The following is a 20,431-nucleotide window of genomic DNA, read 5'->3' on the forward strand; positions in this document are numbered from 1 at the left end:
CAGTTGATGTGGAAATTGATTTCTGTTTCTTGCTAAACCAAGAAACTAATATGCCTCCAAGAAATTGGCAGCTTCCACTAGTGCTTTTCCTGTCTATTTTGCATCCTGCAAAATCTGCATATGAGTAACCTATTAGCTTAAAATCTGATTCTCTAGGATACCACAATCCTAGATCAGCTGTACCCTTGAGGTACTTGAAAATTCTTTTCACAGCTATTAGATGAGTTTCTCTTGGATCAGCCTGAAATCTTGCACAAAGACATGTAACATACATGATATCAGGTCTACTTGCAGTTAAATAGAGTAAAGAGCCAATCATACCTCTGTAGTTAGTAATATCTACTGATGAACCAGTATCTTTATCTAACTTGGTTGCAGTAGCCATGGGAGTGGATGCAGTTGAACAGTCTTGCATTCCAAATTTCTTGAGTAAATTTCTGGTGTACTTGGATTGACATATAAAAGTACCTTCTTCATTTTGCCTGACTTGAAGTCCCAGAAAATAACTAAGTTCTCCCATCATACTTATTTGATATCTTGACTGTATTAGCTTTACAAACCTTTCACAGAGTTTGGCATTTGTAGAACCAAATATGATATCATCAACATATATCTGTACCAAAAGTAAGTCCTTTCCATGGTTGAGGTAGAACAGTGTTTTATCAATTGTGCCTCTGTGAAATCCACTTTCCAGAAGGAATTGAGCTAAATTCTCATACCATGCTCTAGGAGCTTGCTTAAGGCCATAAAGTGCTTTGTCAAGCCTGTAGACATGATTTGAAAGTTTTGAATCTACAAAGCCTGGAGGTTGTTCAATATACACCTCTTCTTGTAATTCTCCATTGAGAAAAGCACTTTTCACATCCATTTGAAAGTCTTTAAACTTTTTGTGAGCAGCATAAGCCAAAAAGATTCTTATGGCTTCCAATCTAGCAACTGGTACAAATGTTTCATCATAATCAATACTGTAACAACCCCAAAAATTTTAGACTTTTTGTAAACCTTATGAATAGTGATTTTGCTGATTATGCTGAATAAGAAAACTTTTCATGCCACACAATATAGTAGTTCTTTTATGGATATTCTGAGGTCTTATTAGTACTCTATATGGTATATAAGTGTATGTAAAGATCGTCAGAATCCAAATCCGAACACTTTGATTTTTCCCGAAAATCCACCAGATACCGAAAGAATTGAGTATACGGTAACAGGATAAAAATGATTTAAATTCAAGGATTATAAGAGGGGATCATAAAAGGAATATAATATATTGAGAAAGGTTAAGGGAACCCAAGTAATAAAATCCCGGGTATGATCCTTCAAACGATAAACGAGAACGAAAGTTAAGCGAACCGTATAACAGATCAGCGATCATTAGCCAAGTAATTAGGAGTTAATCAAAGAGGTTAATAATGATGATGTCATCACACCAACAAGAAGAAGACAAGTGTGGGAAGATGACATAAGTGGATGACATAAGCATGGCCAAATGGGAAGGATTTGTTGGTTGATTATAAGCCACACAATTTTTACCATGGTAACAATTTAATTAAACAAACAAACGGAAGTAACCAAGCTAAACACCACACAAACCATTTAATCAAACTAGAAACATTTTTACTTCACTTTTTCTTCCCTTGCTCTCGGCCAAAACCAGAGCAGCAACTTAAAACTACCATATCTCCTTCAATACTCCCTGAAATGTTGTGTTCTATAGCTCGTTGGAAAGGTATTGAGATGACCTACAACTCTTGTTCACAAGTACAGTCCAAATAGGCATGGTAAGACCCTTATTTTTACAGTTCTTTAAATCAGACTTTTAGAAACTTCAAAACCTAACTTTGTATTCTTGATTTCTTTGGAAATATCAAGCTTGTAGGAGGTTAGATTAAGGCTTCCTAAGGCTTCCTAGCAACTTAACATCTACCAAGGAAGGTATCAACTTCAAACCCTAGCTTTGATTTTATGATTCCATTAAGTTTTATTGAAGCATTGTTAGTATTAAGGCTTGATCTTTGATTATAAGTAGTTTTGGTGGATTTGTATTGGTTTTGAATATTGGGTCTTTGATTGGTTGGATAAATTGGGAAAACTTGGAGTTGGGGACTGAGTTTGTAGTATGATGGTTGAATATTGTTTTATTGGTGGTTGTGAGTGAATTGATGATAATTTAGAGTGTTAATTAAATTGGAAATCGCGTAAACATAAACGTCATAATGCCCGATTTTCCTTAACTGTTCTGTTCTTAACTTTGAGGCCCGTGAACTCACTGAAAGATTCTAACCTTTGCCATTTTTAGATAGTTCATGTTACGAGCTTCGTTTTGATATGTGGTTCTCTTGAATCCGATGTACAGTTTAGGAGAAACGACCGTTTTAAGTAACGACGTTTCGCGAACGAACCATTACCCCTCGCCTTACTTTGAAACCTTGGTTAAGGCCCTTAAATGACTAATTGGAGTATGAAACAATTATGTAAAGTGGACTAGGCAGTTGGTAGGGTATTCGTGAAAGTGTCGCCTTAAAATTCATAACGGTTAATTTATTAAAAATGGTGGAGCCGAGGGTACTCGAATGACTTATGTGATTTGTTAAGCGTATAAATGACCATAAGCAAACGTTAGGGTTCAATTGGTTAAAGTCTAGTTTCTTAAGCGACTGTGGTTTAATTCAGGCTTATGTTGTTGTTCATAGGTTACCGGAGCCACTCTAAACTTAAGTCTACCCCGGAGCACTCAGGCAAGTTTTCTACCCGTTATACTGTTGTTGTGATGTAAATATATGTATATGCATTATCTTGTGATGAGTGCATGATTGTTATTAGCAAATTTTGCGATATATTGGAGCATGCTGATATGGTATATATGCATGTCTGTTTCGTAATCTTGATATCTAATTGTTGATTCAAATGCTTATAAGTTGCATAATACCTATGCTAGAGATAAGCAGTAGTTGCGTATACCCTTAGTATAGGGGACCCAAAGGTGAACATTTTCTAAACCGGGAGTCGATGTTCCCGAGTATAATATATATATATATATTTATATATATATAGATATAGTTTTCAAAACTATTAATCGAATAAGGTTTATTCGATAACTTTATTTTATTTAATGAATATTATTTTGAATATTCATTCGAGGACTTATGACTCCACTTCTTTTATTAAATAATATTCTTTATTTTATTAAAAAATAATTTTTCGATAATCAAACTTATTTTCGATTATTCAAATAAAGATCGTACTTTCGTATAAGTATATCTTTGGTTATTTATTATTCATTTCAAGTATAAGTTTTAAAACTTCTACTTCAATTATTTTTATAAGGATTATTCTTGTGGGAATATTATTTAGATAATAATATTCAGATATTTTCTAATATATCGGGACTGATTTATTTTATTAAATCAGCATTACTCCAAACTTTCTTAAAAATGTTTTCGAGTCTTCAAAATGATTTTAAAAGTTAGAGCGGATCCCAAAACTCGTTTTCAAATTTAAGATCTTCCTTTCGAAGGGGATTTAAATACTCGCTCAAAAATCTGAGGGATCCGGTTCCGTGATGTATTCTTATATTCGCAACAAGGTTGCTATTTTGATAAAAGAGTTTTTGATTACTTACCCAACACTCGGGAAGTAAAATTCTTGGAATAAGTTAATCCATTAACAAGCATCGCCTGGGAAATATCGGTGAGTTTTTCTTTCCAACTAGATGCGACTTCTTGGTGGAGTCGTATCAACAAGTTCCTACTTGGGGAAAGGGAGACGAGCTTTACGTTTCAGAGTCATGGATTTCATCTGAACTAGAAGCGGCGTAAGTGGTCGAGTGGCGCCGGCCCAGCCTTATTTATTGGCCCAAAAGGCCCGGAAGTTCCGCTAAGACGGTCCATTCCTTAGGAGTCCAGGGTTCGGTTGACAAGTAAATCCGACTGTTCTCCTCTACATGTAGAAAATGGTGGGGTTGCACTATAGCGACTGATCATCGTAAATGGTCTTCCTGGCGTGGCAAACTCCCGTAATGAGTTCATCATCCAATTGAATATTTCTGCAACACTACCCAGAGCACTTCGATAAAAAGACTACGGCTGGGCGATTGTTGAGTGTTGGCAGGGTCGAGTTTTCAAAATGATATTTTCATCAAATGAAGTATCTCATAACTTCATTTCATTTTGATGATATTTCAAAGATTGATTCTATACAAGTTTTATCGTGTAGCTTCATCTATGGGATGAACTATTTATACCTTGAACGGTGGTAGTTCAAGTAGGATTCAGAAAAAGATATAAGTATATTGGACTATCTTGTAACTTCATCTTTTCAACTTATATCTAGTAAATGATTATCTTATGAATGACAAAGGTTTTCAGAAAAATGTTGAGACAAGGTTAGATATATGAGATCATCTTGCAACGATATTTTTATACAGTTATAAACTGGAACTCTGTGTATATTATACATGTCAGAGGATTTCAATGATTGTGAAAAGTATATATGTATATATATACTGAATATTTTGCGACTTGGTCGCGTTAAGATATCAACTTGGTTCAATTCTTCTTGACCAAGACTTTCATGAGTGCTATGAGAATGCTCATATATTGTTATTCATTATACATTCCTTCTGATGACTGTGCGGTACTCAACCGTGAGCGGGCTTTCTATCTTAGAAGGTCCTATCTTGAGATAATCCAGGAGCATGTTATGAAAGGACTAAATGAACCTTTGAGCTTCATGTCTCCCAGTAAAGAAATATGGTTAATATTGGTATTAGCCTGCTATCGTTGCTTTGATTGAAACTCTTCTGCAATTTTATCTGCTTCATGTCATGTATGTACGTCAGGATCAGGAATGTTCTTCACGAATCATGAATGGTGATTATGTTACCTTCTTAGAAGGATTCGATATGATATGAATGGACTCTGTATGGTTAGCTATTAAACTTCATGGAAAATGAATGACTACAGTAGGTCAACGGTGGGCCATAGTAATACAGGAATGATTCTGCGAGTAATGAGCCGATTACTTACAATCGTGAGAGTTATATTGGAATGGATGTTGAGAGTGAGTACCACTAATCGGGTCGTGGTGGTGTATAAGTTAGCATTGATAGGCTAATTAAGTCGATTATTTACCTATTGAATACTTATTCCTTCTTATCAAAAGAGAGTCGTATTACTATACGAGGAAGGTTGCGATGCAAGCATAGAATTCTAATAAAGATGACGTCTAGAATAAAATCCCAGATTCGATTTTCGATGTCGAGGGAGTTTCAAAGGTGATTGTTTATAAGCTCGAGCAAGAGCATGGGTCCATAGAATGATGGACGGAATAGTAAATATTCAGACACGTGAAATACGATGCTATAATACTTGATGTTGATATATATATATATATGTTTTGTTCTCCTATGACAAACCTCTATAGTTCAGAGGTAGATTCCAAGCCAGATATTTTGTGGCAGTATATTTTATATATATACAATTCTCTTCAATTCGTTATTTTCTCTCCTTTTCATTTCATATAAGCTGAGAAGAACAACCCTTCCAGAAGGGGAGGTATTGCCGAATGACTATCTATCTGTGTGATAGAAGCCTAGTAGGATACCATCTATTGGTTAATTGCTTGTCAATTACTAAAGGTTGGCCACCTTCTGTACTAACTATGCAATGTAACAAGTGTTCATGATCATAGTGATCTCTCAATAAATTCTTTTACTTCTATATGAAGGACCAAGCTTTCGAAGATGGAGGCAGCTAGAGATGAAGTGGTACCAAGTATGGTGGTATTCCGATTCTAACGCGTTCGTGATACTAAGGTTGACGCGATTATTAAAAGGTTATAGAACGCTAACGAGTAAAAGTGTAATCAGTATAAAATTTGGTACGGAAGATAGTAACGATTACGAACTGGAAAAGAGTGGGTATTGAGAAAGAAAAACTGTAGATCTAGATTAGATAATGAGAGTCTGTACAATAGACTTGAAAGAAATTTGGAATGATCACTTAACGCAGATTGAGTTTTCTTACGATAATCGATCGTATGTCAGTATCGAGGTATCGCCTTATGAGATCATTGAGGGAAGACAATGTCGGTCTCCCTTATGTTAGGATGAAGTTGTAGAGCGCAAGATGCTCGGACCCATAGTAGTCCAAAGGACCAAGGATATAACAGATCTAATCAGAGGACGGCTGGTAGTAGCCCAAGATGGACATAAGAAGTATGTTGATTTGACAAGAAAGGACAAAGAATAAGAAGTAGGGGACCTAGTGTTGTTATAGGTATTCCCTTGGAAAGGATGGATGTGGTTCGGAAAGAAAGGAAAGCTAAGCCCACGAATTGTTGGACCCTTGGATATATTAAGTCGTATTGGAAAGTTAACATATGAGCTAACCTTACCCCGAACCTTAGCAAGTTCATAACGTGTTCCATGTATCAATGTTAGGGAAGTGTAATCCGGATGCCAGACAAATAGGGGCATATGAGCGCATAGACATGCAACCGGACGTAACCTATATGGAGCAACCAGGAAGGGTTATAGATCAAAAATGGACAAGTGCTTAGAAGAAGGGTTATCATGCTAGTCAGGGTTTGTGGCAGAACCACAATGTGGGAAAATTGACTTGAGAGTTAGAAAGTGCAATGCTAATAAAGTATCCCTATTCATTTTCTATCTGATTCCGGGACGAAATCCTTTTAAGGAGGGGAGACTGTAATAACCCCAAAAATTTTGGACTTTTTGTAAACCTTATGAATAGTGATTTTGCTGATTATGCTGAATAAGAAAACTTTTCATGCCACACAATGTAGCAGTTCTTTTATGGATATTCTGAGGTCTTATTAGTACTCTATATGGTATATAAGTGTATGTAAAGATCGTCAGAATCCAAATCCGAACACTTTGATTTTTCCCGAATATCCACCAGATACCGAAAAAATTGAGTATAAGGTAACAGGATAAAAATGATTTAAATTCAAGGATTATAAGAGGGGATCATAAAAGGAATATAATGTATTGAGAAAGGTTAAGGGAACCCAAGTAATAAAATCCCGGGTATGATCCCTCAAACGATAAATGAGAACGAAAGTTAAGCGAACCGTATAATAGATCAGCGATCATTAGCCAAGTAATTAGGAGTTAATCAAAGAGGTTAATGATGATGATGTCAGCACACCAACAAGAAGAAGACAAGTGTGGGAAGATGACATAAGTGGATGACATAAGCATGACCAAATGGGAAGGATTTGTTGGTTGATTATAAGCCACAAAATTTTTACCATGGTAACAATTTAATTAAACAAACAAAAGGATGTAACCAAGCTAAACACCACACAAATCATTTAATCAAACTAGAAATATTTTTACTTCACTTTTTCTTCCCTTGCTCTCGGCCAAAACCAGAGCAGCAACTTAAAACTACCATATCTCCTTCAATACTCAATGAAATGTTGTGTTCTATAGCTCGTTGGAAAGGTATTGAGATGACCTACAACTCTTGTTCACAAGTATCGTCCAAATAAGCAAGGTAAGACCCTCATTTTTACAGTTCTTTAAATCGGACTTTTAGAAACTTCAAAACCTAACTTTGTGTTCTTGATTTCTTTGAAAATATCAAGCTTGTAGGAGGTTAGATTAAGGCTCCCTAAGGCTTCCTAGCAACTTAACACCTACCAAGGAAGGTATCAACTTCAAACCCTAGCTTTGATTTTATGATTCCATTAAGTTTTATTGAAGCATTGTTAGTATTAAGGCTTGATCTTTGATTATAAGTAGTTTTGGTGGATTTGTATTGATTTTGAATATTGAGTCTTTGATTGGTTGGATAAATTGGGAAAAATTGGAGTTGGGGACTGAGTTTGTAATATGATGGTTGAATATTGTTGTATTGGTGGTTGTGAGTGAATTGATGATAATTTAGAGTGTTAATTAAATTGGAAATCGCGTAAACATAAACGTCATAATGCCCGATTTTCCTTAACTGTTATGTTCTTAACTTTAGGACCCGTGAACTCACTGAAAGATTCTAACCTTTGCCATTTTTAGATAGTTCATGTTACGAGCTTCATTTTGATATGTGGTTCGCTTGAATCCGATGTACGGTTTAGGAGAAACGACCGTTTTAAGTAACAACGTTTCGCGAACGAACCATTACCCCTCGCCTTACTTTGAAACCTTGGTTAAGGCCCTTAAATGACTAATTGGATTATGAAACAATTATGTAAAGTGGACTAGGCAGTTGGTAGGGTATTCGCGAAAGCGTCGCCTTAAAATTCATAACGGTTAATTTATTAAAAATGGTGGAGTCGAGGGTACTCGAACGACTTATGTGGTTTGTTAAGCATATAAATGACCATAAGAAAACGTTAGGGTTCAATTGGTTAAAGTCTAGTTTCTTAAGCGACCGTGGTTTAATTCCGGCTTATATTGTTGTTCATAGGTTACCGGACCCACTCTAAGCTTAAGTCTACCCCGGAGCACTCATGCAAGTTTTCTACCCGTTATACTGTTGTTGTGATGTAAATATATGTATATGTATTATCTTGTGATAAGTGCATGATTGTTATTAGCAAATTTTGCGATATATTGGAGCATGCTGATATGGTATACATGCATGTCTGTTTCGTAATCTTGATATCTAATGGTTGATTCAAATGCTTATAAGTTGCATAATACCTATGCTAGAGATAAGCAGTAGTTGCGTATACCCTTAGTATAGGGGACCCAAAGGTGAACATTTTCTAAACCGGGAGTCGATGTTCCCGAGTATAATATATATATATATATATATTTATATATATATAGATATAGTTTTCAAAACTATTAATCGAATAAGGTTTATTCGATAACTTTATTTTATTTAATGAATATTATTTTGAATATTCATTCGAGGACTTATGACTCCACTTCTTTTATTAAATAATATTCTTTATTTTATTAAAAAATAATTTTTCGATAATCAAACTTATTTTCGATTATTCAAATAAAGATCGTACTTTCGTATAAGTATATCTTTGGTTATTTATTATTCATTTCAAGTATAAGTTTTAAAACTTCTACTTCAATTATTTTTATAAGGATTATTCTTGTGGGAATATTATTTAGATAATAATATTCAGATATTTTCTAATATATCGGGACTGATTTATTTTATTAAATCAGCATTACTCCAAACTTTCTTAAAAATGTTTTCGAGTCTTCAAAATGATTTTAAAAGTTAGAGCGGATCCCAAAACTCGTTTTCAAATTTAAGATCTTCCTTTCGAAGGGGATTTAAATACTCGCTCAAAAATCTGAGGGATCCGGTTCCGTGATGTATTCTTATATTCGCAACAAGGTTGCTATTTTGATAAAAGAGTTTTTGATTACTTACCCAACACTCGGGAAGTAAAATTCTTGGAATAAGTTAATCCATTAACAAGCATCGCCTGGGAAATATCGGTGAGTTTTTCTTTCCAACTAGATGCGACTTCTTGGTGGAGTCGTATCAACAAGTTCCTACTTGGGGAAAGGGAGACGAGCTTTACGTTTCAGAGTCATGGATTTCATCTGAACTAGAAGCGGCGTAAGTGGTCGAGTGGCGCCGGCCCAGCCTTATTTATTGGCCCAAAAGGCCCGGAAGTTCCGCTAAGACGGTCCATTCCTTAGGAGTCCAGGGTTCGGTTGACAAGTAAATCCGACTGTTCTCCTCTACATGTAGAAAATGGTGGGGTTGCACTATAGCGACTGATCATCGTAAATGGACTTCCTGGCGTGGCAAACTCCCGTAATGAGTTCATCATCCAATTGAATATTTCTGCAACACTACCCAGAGCACTTCGATAAAAAGACTACGGCTGGGCGATTGTTGAGTGTTGGCAGGGTCGAGTTTTCAAAATGATATTTTCATCAAATGAAGTATCTCATAACTTCATTTCATTTTGATGATATTTCAAAGATTGATTCTATACAAGTTTTATCGTGTAGCTTCATCTATGGGATGAACTATTTATACCTTGAACGGTGGTAGTTCAAGTAGGATTCAGAAAAAGATATAAGTATATTGGACTATCTTGTAACTTCATCTTTTCAACTTATATCTAGTAAATGATTATCTTATGAATGACAAAGGTTTTCAGAAAAATGTTGAGACAAGGTTAGATATATGAGATCATCTTGCAACGATATTTTTATACAGTTATAAACTGGAACTCTGTGTATATTATACATGTCAGAGGATTTCAATGATTGTGAAAAGTATATATGTATATATATACTGAATATTTTGCGACTTGGTCGCGTTAAGATATCAACTTGGTTCAATTCTTCTTGACCAAGACTTTCATGAGTGCTATGAGAATGCTCATATATTGTTATTCATTATACATTCCTTCTGATGACTGTGCGGTACTCAACCGTGAGCGGGCTTTCTATCTTAGAAGGTCCTATCTTGAGATAATCCAGGAGCATGTTATGAAAGGACTAAATGAACCTTTGAGCTTCATGTCTCCCAGTAAAGAAATATGGTTAATATTGGTATTAGCCTGCTATCGTTGCTTTGATTGAAACTCTTCTGCAATTTTATCTGCTTCATGTCATGTATGTACGTCAGGATCAGGAATGTTCTTCACGAATCATGAATGGTGATTATGTTACCTTCTTAGAAGGATTCGATATGATATGAATGGACTCTGTATGGTTAGCTATTAAACTTCATGGAAAATGAATGACTACAGTAGGTCAACGGTGGGCCATAGTAATACAGGAATGATTCTGCGAGTAATGAGCCGATTACTTACAATCGTGAGAGTTATATTGGAATGGATGTTGAGAGTGAGTACCACTAATCGGGTCGTGGTGGTGTATAAGTTAGCATTGATAGGCTAATTAAGTCGATTATTTACCTATTGAATACTTATTCCTTCTTATCAAAAGAGAGTCGTATTACTATACGAGGAAGGTTGTGATGCAAGCATAGAATTCTAATAAAGATGACGTCTAGAATAAAATCCCAGATTCGATTTTCGATGTCGAGGGAGTTTCAAAGGTGATTGTTTATAAGCTCGAGCAAGAGCATGGGTCCATAGAATGATGGACGGAATAGTAAATATTCAGACACGTGAAATACGATGCTATAATACTTGATGTTGATATATATATATATATGTTTTGTTCTCCTATGACAAACCTCTATAGTTCAGAGGTAGATTCCAAGCCAGATATTTTGTGGCAGTATATTTTATATATATACAATTCTCTTCAATTCGTTATTTTCTCTCCTTTTCATTTCATATAAGCTGAGAAGAACAACCCTTCCAGAAGGGGAGGTATTGCCGAATGACTATCTATCTGTGTGATAGAAGCCTAGTAGGATACCATCTATTGGTTAATTGCTTGTCAATTACTAAAGGTTGGCCACCTTCTGTACTAACTATGCAATGTAACAAGTGTTCATGATCATAGTGATCTCTCAATAAATTCTTTTACTTCTATATGAAGGACCAAGCTTTCGAAGATGGAGGCAGCTAGAGATGAAGTGGTACCAAGTATGGTGGTATTCCGATTCTAACGCGTTCGTGATACTAAGGTTGACGCGATTATTAAAAGGTTATAGAACGCTAACGAGTAAAAGTGTAATCAGTATAAAATTTGGTACGGAAGATAGTAACGATTACGAACTGGAAAAGAGTGGGTATTGAGAAAGAAAAACTGTAGATCTAGATTAGATAATGAGAGTCTGTACAATAGACTTGAAAGAAATTTGGAATGATCACTTAACGCAGATTGAGTTTTCTTACGATAATCGATCGTATGTCAGTATCGAGGTATCGCCTTATGAGATCATTGAGGGAAGACAATGTCGGTCTCCCTTATGTTAGGATGAAGTTGTAGAGCGCAAGATGCTCGGACCCATAGTAGTCCAAAGGACCAAGGATATAACAGATCTAATCAGAGGACGGCTGGTAGTAGCCCAAGATGGACATAAGAAGTATGTTGATTTGACAAGAAAGGACAAAGAATAAGAAGTAGGGGACCTAGTGTTGTTATAGGTATTCCCTTGAAAAGGATGGATGTGGTTCGGAAAGAAAGGAAAGCTAAGCCCACGAATTGTTGGACCCTTGGATATATTAAGTCGTATTGGAAAGTTAACATATGAGCTAGCCTTACCCCGAACCTTAGCAAGTTCATAACGTGTTCCATGTATCAATGTTAGGGAAGTGTAATCCGGATGCCAGACAAATAGGGGCATATGAGCGCATAGACATGCAACCGGACGTAACCTATATGGAGCAACCAGGAAGGGTTATAGATCAAAAATGGACAAGTGCTTAGAAGAAGGGTTATCATGCTAGTCAGGGTTTGTGGCAGAACCACAATGTGGGAAAATTGACTTGAGAGTTAGAAAGTGCAATGCTAAGAAAGTATCCCTATTCATTTTCTATCTGATTCCGGGATGAAATCCTTTTAAGGAGGGGAGACTGTAATAACCCCAAAAATTTTGGACTTTTTGTAAACCTTATGAATAGTGATTTTGCTGATTATGCTGAATAAGAAAACTTTTCATGCCACACAATGTAGCAGTTCTTTTATGGATATTCTGAGGTCTTATTAGTACTCTATATGGTATATAAGTGTATGTAAAGATCGTCAGAATCCAAATCCGAACACTTTGATTTTTCCCGAATATCCACCAGATACCGAAAAAATTGAGTATAAGGTAACAGGATAAAAATGATTTAAATTCAAGGATTATAAGAGGGGATCATAAAAGGAATATAATGTATTGAGAAAGGTTAAGGGAACCCAAGTAATAAAATCCCGGGTATGATCCCTCAAACGATAAATGAGAACGAAAGTTAAGCGAACCGTATAATAGATCAGCGATCATTAGCCAAGTAATTAGGAGTTAATCAAAGAGGTTAATGATGATGATGTCAGCACACCAACAAGAAGAAGACAAGTGTGGGAAGATGACATAAGTGGATGACATAAGCATGACCAAATGGGAAGGATTTGTTGGTTGATTATAAGCCACAAAATTTTTACCATGGTAACAATTTAATTAAACAAACAAAAGGATGTAACCAAGCTAAACACCACACAAATCATTTAATCAAACTAGAAATATTTTTACTTCACTTTTTCTTCCCTTGCTCTCGGCCAAAACCAGAGCAGCAACTTAAAACTACCATATCTCCTTCAATACTCAATGAAATGTTGTGTTCTATAGCTCGTTGGAAAGGTATTGAGATGACCTACAACTCTTGTTCACAAGTATCGTCCAAATAAGCAAGGTAAGACCCTCATTTTTACAGTTCTTTAAATCGGACTTTTAGAAACTTCAAAACCTAACTTTGTGTTCTTGATTTCTTTGAAAATATCAAGCTTGTAGGAGGTTAGATTAAGGCTCCCTAAGGCTTCCTAGCAACTTAACACCTACCAAGGAAGGTATCAACTTCAAACCCTAGCTTTGATTTTATGATTCCATTAAGTTTTATTGAAGCATTGTTAGTATTAAGGCTTGATCTTTGATTATAAGTAGTTTTGGTGGATTTGTATTGATTTTGAATATTGAGTCTTTGATTGGTTGGATAAATTGGGAAAAATTGGAGTTGGGGACTGAGTTTGTAATATGATGGTTGAATATTGTTGTATTGGTGGTTGTGAGTGAATTGATGATAATTTAGAGTGTTAATTAAATTGGAAATCGCGTAAACATAAACGTCATAATGCCCGATTTTCCTTAACTGTTATGTTCTTAACTTTAGGACCCGTGAACTCACTGAAAGATTCTAACCTTTGCCATTTTTAGATAGTTCATGTTACGAGCTTCATTTTGATATGTGGTTCGCTTGAATCCGATGTACGGTTTAGGAGAAACGACCGTTTTAAGTAACAACGTTTCGCGAACGAACCATTACCCCTCGCCTTACTTTGAAACCTTGGTTAAGGCCCTTAAATGACTAATTGGATTATGAAACAATTATGTAAAGTGGACTAGGCAGTTGGTAGGGTATTCGCGAAAGCGTCGCCTTAAAATTCATAACGGTTAATTTATTAAAAATGGTGGAGTCGAGGGTACTCGAACGACTTATGTGGTTTGTTAAGCATATAAATGACCATAAGAAAACGTTAGGGTTCAATTGGTTAAAGTCTAGTTTCTTAAGCGACCGTGGTTTAATTCCGGCTTATATTGTTGTTCATAGGTTACCGGACCCACTCTAAGCTTAAGTCTACCCCGGAGCACTCATGCAAGTTTTCTACCCGTTATACTGTTGTTGTGATGTAAATATATGTATATGTATTATCTTGTGATAAGTGCATGATTGTTATTAGCAAATTTTGCGATATATTGGAGCATGCTGATATGGTATATATGCATGTCTGTTTCGTAATCTTGATATCTAATGGTTGATTCAAATGCTTATAAGTTGCATAATACCTATGCTAGAGATAAGCAGTAGTTGCGTATACCCTTAGTATAGGGGACCCAAAGGTGAACATTTTCTAAACCGGGAGACGATGTTCCCGAGTATAATATATATATATATATATTTTTTTATATATATATAGATATGGTTTTCAAAACTATTAATCGAATAAGGTTTATTCGATAACTTTATTTTATTTAATGAATATTATTTTGAATATTCATTCGAGGACTTATGACTCCGCTACTTTTATTAAATAATATTCCTTATTTTATTAAAAAATAATGTTTCGATAATTAAACTTATTTTCGATTATTCAAATAAAGATCGTACTTTCGTATAAGTATATCTTTGGTTATTTATTATTCATTTCAAGTATAAGTTTTAAAACTTCTACTTCAATTATTTTTATAAGGATTATTCTTGTGGGAATATTATTTAAATAATAATATTCAGATATTTTCTAATATATCGGGACTGATTTATTTTATTAAATCAGCATTACTCCAAACTTTCTTAAAAATATTTTCGAGTCTTCAAAATGATTTTAAAAGTTAGAGCGGATCCCAAAATTCGTTTTCAAATTTAAGATCTTCCTTTTGAAGGGGATTTAAATACTCGCTCAAAAATCTGAGGGATCCGGCTCCGTGATGTATTCTTATATTCGCAACAAGGTTGCTATTTTGATAAAAGAGTTTTTGATTACTTACCCAACACTCAGGAAGTAAAATTCTTGGAATAAGTTAATCCATTAACAGGCATTGCCTGAGAAATATTGGTGAGTTTTTGTTTCCAACTAGATGCGACTTCTTGGTGGAGTCGTATCAATAAGTTCCTACTTGGGGAAAGGGGAGACGAGCTTTACGTTTCAGAGTCATGGATTTCATCTGAACTAGGAGCGGCGTAAGTGGTCGAGTGGCGCCGGCCCAGCCTTATTTATTGGCCCAAATAGCCCGGAAGTTCCGCTAAGACGGTCCATTCCTTAGGAGTCCGGGGTTCGATTGACAAGTAAATCCGACTGTTCTCCTCTACATGTAGAAAATGGTGGGGTTGCACTATTGCGACTGATCATCGTAAATGGTCTTCCTGGCGCGGCAAACTCCCGTAATGAGTTCATCATCCAATTGGATATTTCTGCAACACTACCCAGATCACTTCGATAGAAAGACTACGGCTGGGCGATTGTTGAGTGTTGGCAGGGTCGAGTTTTCAAAATGATGTTTTCATCAAATGAAGTATCTCGTAACTTCATTTCATTTTGATGATATTTCAAAGATTGATTCTATACAAGTTTTATCGTGTAGCTTCATCTATGGGATGAACTATTTATACCTTGAACGATGGTAGTTCAAGTAGTATTCGGAAAAAGATATAAGTATATTGGAGTATCTTGTAACTTCATCTTTTCAACTTATATCTAGTTAATGATTATCTTATGAACGACAAAGGTTTTCAGAAAAATGTTGAGACAAGGTTAGATATATGATATCATTTTGCAACGATATTTTTATACAGTTATAAACTGGAACTCTGTGTATATTATACATGTCAGAGGATTTCAAAGATTGTGAAAAGTATATATGTATATATATACTGAATATTTTACGACTTGGTCACGTTAAGATATCAACTTGGTTCAATTCTTCTTGACCAAGACTTTCATGAGTGCTATGAAAATGCTCATATATTGTTATTCATTATACATATTATTTCGGTGGGCTTGTTGCTCACCCTTACTTTCTTCTTTCATCACACAACAACAGATAGACAAGATGAACATGATCAAGCTCCCAATTCGTGAGCGGTTAGGAAACGTTCCGCAGTTTCCTGTAGGCGTTGATGCCGTTGTAGCTGAGGTAGGAACTAACAGTAGGCTAGGCTTTCAACTTTTGTTGTACCGGACTTATGTATCTATATGAATTGTAATAATGGCAAAGAAATGTAAATTTATTCAGAAACCCTCTTAAGGTGTAGTGGCTTATAATGTGGTATAAAATGGCTTGTGTTATTTTTGGTATTCATCTCTGAGACTATAATTTGTGGCGTGTGTGTGTATATTGTGGGGTCACAGTACGGAGTAGTTGATTGTTTATTAAGATTGGGTGTTATTAAGGGAAATGGAACTCGTGACAACCCGGATCCCCGACCCCGGATTTGGGGGTGTTACAAATAGCCTCCTGTTGAGAGTAGCCTTTAAAAACCAACCTTGCTTTGTTCATTGTAATTATGCCATCACTGTCAATTTTGTTTCTGAACACCCATTTTGTGCCAACAACTGATCTGTTCTTTGGTCTTGGCACTAGGGTCCAAACTTTATTTCTTTCAAATTCATTTAACTCTTCCTGCATTGCTTGCACCCAGTCAGCATCTTGAAGAGCTTCTTCCACTTTCTTTGGTTTAATCTGAGATAGAAAAAAATTATAGATACATTCTTTTGATGTTGCAGTTCTAGTTCTGACACCTGCTTCAGGATCTCCAATAATTAAGTTAGGTGTATGTGATTTGGTCCACTTCCTTACAGATGGAATTTGATTTCTAGAACTAGATCCTCCCCCATGATCCATGTTATCTCCATCAGCATTTTCTGATGCCTCCCTTGTAGTTATGCTCTCTGAGACTTCAGAATTTGAGTTGGATCCTTCAGGAATTGAAGTATCAGAGTTTCCAGATTTATCAGAATTTGGCTCATCAGAACTTGATGAATCAGAACTTGAAGAGCCAGAGACAGGTTCTGATGCTTCCTGAGAGTCTTGAGTTGTGGTAGGATCTTCAGCTTGCTCCCCCTGGACAAGTGCATTTTCCTTTGGAGTTGTTACCACAGTTTTAATGACATCGGAACTTAACCCGTCAGAACTTACAAGATCAGAGTTTAAGTCATCAGTATTTACAGAATCAGAATTTAAATCTTCATTTTCAAATCTCAGCTGATCGTGATCATTGAAATCTTCAAGTCCAGTAATCTTCTTATCATCAAAATATACATTGATAGATTCCATGACAACCCTTGTTCTTAAATTGTAGACTCTGAAGGCTTTTGTGGAAAGTGGATATCCAACAAAAATTCCTTTATCAACTTTTAGATCAAATTTTGACAGGTATTCAGGATGAGTCTCAAGAACAAAACACTGACATCCAAATATATGAAAGTATTTCAGATTGGCTTTCTTTTTCTTCACCATCTCATATGGTATTTTTCCATGCTTGTTTATGAGTGTAGCATTCTGTGTAAAACAAGCAGTCTGCACAGCTTCAGCCCAAAAGTAGGTTGGTAGCTTTGCTTCATCAAGCATAGTTCGTGCAGCTTCAATGAGAGTCATGTTCTTTCTTTCTACAACTCCATTTTTCTGTGGAGTTCCAGGTGCAGAAAATTCCTGTTTGATTCCTTGCTCTTTGCAGAACTCTTCCATGATTGAATTCTTGAACTCAGTGCCATTATCACTTCTTATAATTTTAACAGAATCTTTGACCAATTATCAGTTAGAGTAGATGCAATTTCATTCTTCTTGTGCAAGAAATACACCCAAGTGTACCTTGTAAACTCATCCACTATAACCATAACATATTTCTTCTTTGCAATAGACATGACATTGACTGGACCAAATAGATCAACATGCAGTAGGTGATAAGGCTCAAGAATTGAGGATTCAGTTTTGCTCTTGAAAGAGGATTTTATTTGTTTTGCCTTTTGACATGAATTACAAAGGCCATCAGGAGCAAATACTGATTTTGGCAATCCTCTCACAAGATCTTTCTTTACAAGCTCATTTATGTTGTTGAAATTCAAATGAGAGAGTCTTTTATGCCAATTCCAGCTTTCTTCAATTGATGCTCTACTCAACAGACAGATTGCAGAACCATCAGAACTTGTTGAAAGTCTGGCTTCATAAATGTTACCATGCCTGTAACCTTTTAGAACCACTTTTCCTGTAGAATTGCTTACAACTTCACAGTGTTCTTCAAAGAAATCCACATGATAACCTCTGTCACAGATTCGACTCACACTTAGCAGATTGTGTTAAAGTTCTGAGACAAGAGCTACTATTTCAATGATGACATTCCCAAGATTGATATTGCCATATCCAAGAGTTTTTACCATGTTGCCATCTCCATAAGAAACTCCTGGGCCAGCTTTCTCCATAAAGTCTGATAGCAGGGCTTTTTCTCTAGTCATATGTCCTGAACATCCACTGTCCAGTACTAGGATATTTTTCCTGTTGCCCTGCAATCACAAAGACCACTAATGGTTAGTTTTAAGGACCCAGACTTGCTTGGATCCTTTGGCCTTTTTAAGTTTGTTAGCATTTGCAGCGGATTCAGTTTCAGAGTTTATGCTAACATGCTGTTTATCAGAACTTATATCAGATTTTGCATTAGACTTTACACTAGAAGTAATTAAAGTAACTTTCTTCAAAGAAGGTTTTATTTGATAATAATCATAGTACAAACTATGATATTCCTTACAAGTATAAATGGAATGCAATAAACTTCCACAATGAAAATAAGGATTTTGTGGCTTAAACCTAATAGAATGACTCTTAACTCCTGAACTAGGAGGTAAAGAGTTTATACTTTTATTTTTCCTGCAAAAAGAAGCAAGATGGTTAGAGTTTCCACAGTTATAACATTTCTTTCTAGGAGCATTAGGAACAGGCATATAATTATTGCTTTTGTTTACACCTTCCTTTCCATTCCTATTTTTCCTAGCTTCCTTTACCTTGTTGACATTCATAATTTCTTTCAGCTTATGCTTAAACTGCTTCTTTATCATTAAGCCTATGTTGACTTCAGCTGGTTTATCCTGTTTTAATTTGTCAGAAGTTGACTTATCCTAACTTCTGTCACAGACTCTTTCATCTTTTCAGAATCAGACTTTACAGTTTTAACTACAAACTTAACAGGATTTACCTTTGGCTTAGCAGTCTGTTTAACAACAATTGGCTCAATTTGTTCAGTTCTTTTTTCACTTTTATCATCTCCATAACATAAGCCCTATTTCCAGTTTCCACTACTTAATAAATTCTGAGTTGTTCTAATCTCTCTTTCCTTTTCTAACTCAGTTTTTAGAAATTTATTCAATTTTAGCAATTCATCTCTAACATAAAAAGCATCATCTCTTTCTTTCTGAGTTTGATGGAACATAACTAACTCATTTCTAAATAATCATTCCTTTTCTTAAAAGTAAGATTTTCAGAAGTTAATCTTTCACATGTTAAAGTTTGATCTCTATAACTAATAAATATGGTTTTAAGATATAATCTCAACTCAGTAATATCATCAGTATGAAAGGCATAAGTTGTTTGAGGTACCTTCAATTCAGCAGTTTCGGGACTGCTATCAGAATTTACCATCAGGGTATAGTTCACCTCATGTTCAAAATTTGAAGTGTCTGTCCAGCTTTTCTTCTTTGTGACCAGTGCCTTGCCTTTGTCAATTTTTCCTTTCTTGTAGACAGGAGATATGTGGTCTCTTTCACCACAGTTGTAGCATTTGACATTTGAGTTATCTCCTCTGTCAGACTTTCCTCCCTTGCCTTCAGATTTTCTGAACCCTTTCTTATCAGAACTTCCACTTTTCCTGGAAAATTTCTTGCCTTTTCTGAATTTCCTGTAGGCTATCTTTGTGATACCCTTCACCATAAGAGCACACAATTTCATCATCTCTTCATCAGCTTCCATTTCAGGTAAACTTTCAGTTTCTGAATCATCATCATCAGAATATGATGACTCTGAATCAGACTTTATGATGAGAGCCTTTCCTTTGCCCCTTTTTGAGGCAACCATATAAGGAGATTCCTCCTCAGCCTTAAGAGCAACTGTCCTTGACTTTCTTCCATACCTCTTTCTCCTTTGATCCATCTCAAGTTCATAAGTCTTGAGCATACCATAAATTTCATCAAGAGTAGTTTCAGTAAGGTCATAGTTGTCTCTTATGGTAGTAGACTTCAAATCCCAATTTACAGGAAGAGCGAAAAGGAATTTTAGATTTGAATCTTCAAGATCATATTCCTTGTCCACTAGTGACAGAT

This window comes from Apium graveolens, chromosome 3, assembly GCF_009905375.1.
Source record: "Apium graveolens cultivar Ventura chromosome 3, ASM990537v1, whole genome shotgun sequence".
Classification (NCBI taxonomy): Eukaryota; Viridiplantae; Streptophyta; class Magnoliopsida; order Apiales; family Apiaceae; genus Apium; species Apium graveolens.